We start from the raw sequence: 2,805 nt of genomic DNA, 5'->3' as shown, positions 1-2,805 counted from the left end.
GATGGACGTTTTATTTCTTTCCTACACTTAAATTATTTTGTAAAATCAAAATCAACTTACGCTGTTTCCCGCACACAGCAGGGTAGGCAGAGGGAACCTCGTGTTAAGACACTGGTCCCCATTTTCCGCCGAATTTGAGAGGCATTGCGTGTTGAGTGACGGAACTCAATGCCACGCTTTGCTTCCCACCAAGCGGTTGGGGAGGGGCTTGGCGGGAAAGGAATGACGTGCGCTCGTATTGTAAAATTTGGGCGGAAAAATATGTTTGGTTGTAGTGAGAGAAGTACAGTGAATTGTAATTAACAAGGAAGTGAATAAGTGTTGGAATATCTACTTTTTCGTTATAATATAGAAACTATCTACCTACTTAAATGTTGGCCATTAGCAGATCTGAAAATTGCCTGAAAACTCATTTAAGCGTAAATTTTTCCTTCATAAATGATTCATGGGAGATATTTGGTAAAGGCAAATGAATGATTCATCCTAGGAGTTTCTGCGAAGACACTTTTGCGTACTAATGAATTGAGCCAGGTAGTACTAGTTAGGCAAAATGTTTTTTTAATATTTTCTTACTATTTCCCAATTAAGTGTGAGATTCATTTTTCATTAAAACTTTTCTTATTACAAGAAATTGAACCCCGTCCCTTTTTTATTTATATAGAAGTTACTATATGTAAGCTTATAAATTAATATTGTATAACTATTACATATAAAAAGCATAATACCATGAGGCATTGTGGCTGTCGTGGTGGGGAATCACACGGTTATGACTAACGCGACGGCTGTGGATTCGAACCCCACTCGTGGGGAAGAATTATTATTTATTTATATTTTCATTTCTTTGCTCTGGCACCAAGGGAAAAGCCCGGCGTTAAGTTCCGCCACTCAACACTTAATGCCTCGAATAATTCAGTGGAAAGTGAGGAATGGAATGTCTACACTAGGTTCCCTCTGCCTTCCTTGCTGTAAATCTCGTGATAAAGCGTAAAGCTGATTTATTTTTTATTTAAAAAACATGACAATTTTACTTTATAAATTAGAGTTCTCACCTACATAAAATATATTTGTGGGTATTCAAAAATCATAAAACTTTCTTATCATATAAATTTATAGTATTCCACAAAGAAAATGTGCGTTGCGAAATAAGAAAACTACCATTACATAGATAATATTCAATCTATTTGCTGATTCGATTCACAATTTCATATGAAAATAGTAACATTTTTGTGGAAAAAAGGTAGGTACTTGCTCTATAAAATTGTTTTTGCTCTTATAAAAGAAAACCTTAGAGAAAACACAAAAGAATGTAAATGTATGATTTTAAGGTTATTTATGTCTTTATAGATCTCTATAGATATAGGTAGATGCAGGTTGTATAAGATTTTTTAGCTTCATGCGAGAGGTAGGGTACGCAGAGGGCACCTAGTGGTAAAACACTACGTTCCCCACGGATCGCCTAAACTTTGAGAAATTGATTGTTTGTTTGAGTGACTGAACAACGCCGTGCTGTCTTATTATAAGAGAGTATAAAATAAATTATTTCCGGAATCGAACCTAACTCCGTAGCGTTAGAGGGTGTGCCGCTTCGCCGTGTCGGCCTTTTTATATCTGTATATATATTGTGAAAATAGTAAAAGTTATTTCTAAGTTTAAAATTAGCTCTAAATTGATAACAGATTTACTTCGACATAACAAGGAAGTAATCAGTCATCAGGCTTAGAAGGCTTTTAAAGGCTTTATAAGACAAGTGTTTTACAGAAAGGCAACGAAGAATAAATCTTCTGATCTGATCCAATTACTTAACTACAGAAAAGATATTGAAGTATTTTAACAAGCTGGGCTTTGTCAAACATACTTCAATATCTACTATTAGTTATAGCCGTATATAGGTACTTGTCTTAAAACTACCAATTCGTCGTTTACGAATGAAATGCAATAAATTGTTTATTTGAAATATAAAAGCCGTTTTATAACGTTCGATCTGTTCAAGGACTTGAATAGTCTGTTAGATAATAATTCCGAAGTAATAGGGCCGTAATTTTACAAATAATAATAAAATGAGATTAACAGTATATCGAATAGGCTATTAATTTCTTACAGCTTTTGGTTATGCGGATTGTTTTACAATAAAAATACACTATTAACTTGAAACATATATATGAAAACTCCCGACGTGCAATCTGGTGTAACTATTTGCCAAACCGAGCCCCCCTTCCATGGTCGTTCGTCTCACATTGAACTTCAATTGCTAACTTGTTTCTCTCTGTCTACCCTGCTATGCTCGAAGAAACAATAATTAATACTTTGACATTTTTGGAGTGTTATTTATTCCACACTTCATAAAATGTCAAAAATATTTAATGAATAGTATTCTCTCATGCCAAATAATAATTCTAAGCAATTATCTTTGGGTAGCGGAAAAATGTAAATGTCTCCCAACAGAGATGTTAACAAAATAAATAAGTTGTAACAGGCGTATAAGAATTTCGACGTAACTTGATGAGAAAGTATGGCTTAGTGGTCAGAGCGACTGAAATTCTTGGGTTCAAATCCTATTGTCTATCCACTATGTTCAAATTTTTATCTTTCCTAAATATTTGGTTATAAATTAATGCATTCTTGTATAGTATATATATATCAGCATTCAAGTTCTGCCAACATTATTATATTGCCTTACAGAGTATTATTAGATATACGAGATCCATTTCCGTGTGATCCCCCTAATTCTTCAATGAAAAATTCATAAAGCGATATTCTCACAATATTTATCCTTATTATTTTCACATTCTGTCTTTGCAATATTGT

Source organism: Heliconius melpomene, chromosome 13 (assembly GCF_056956725.1).
Source record: "Heliconius melpomene rosina isolate 202511_hmr_F chromosome 13, ASM5695672v1, whole genome shotgun sequence".
In the NCBI taxonomy this organism is placed as follows: Eukaryota; Metazoa; Arthropoda; class Insecta; order Lepidoptera; family Nymphalidae; genus Heliconius; species Heliconius melpomene.
The sequence above is the reverse complement of the archived record's forward strand: the minus strand, read 5'-3'. Positions refer to the sequence as shown.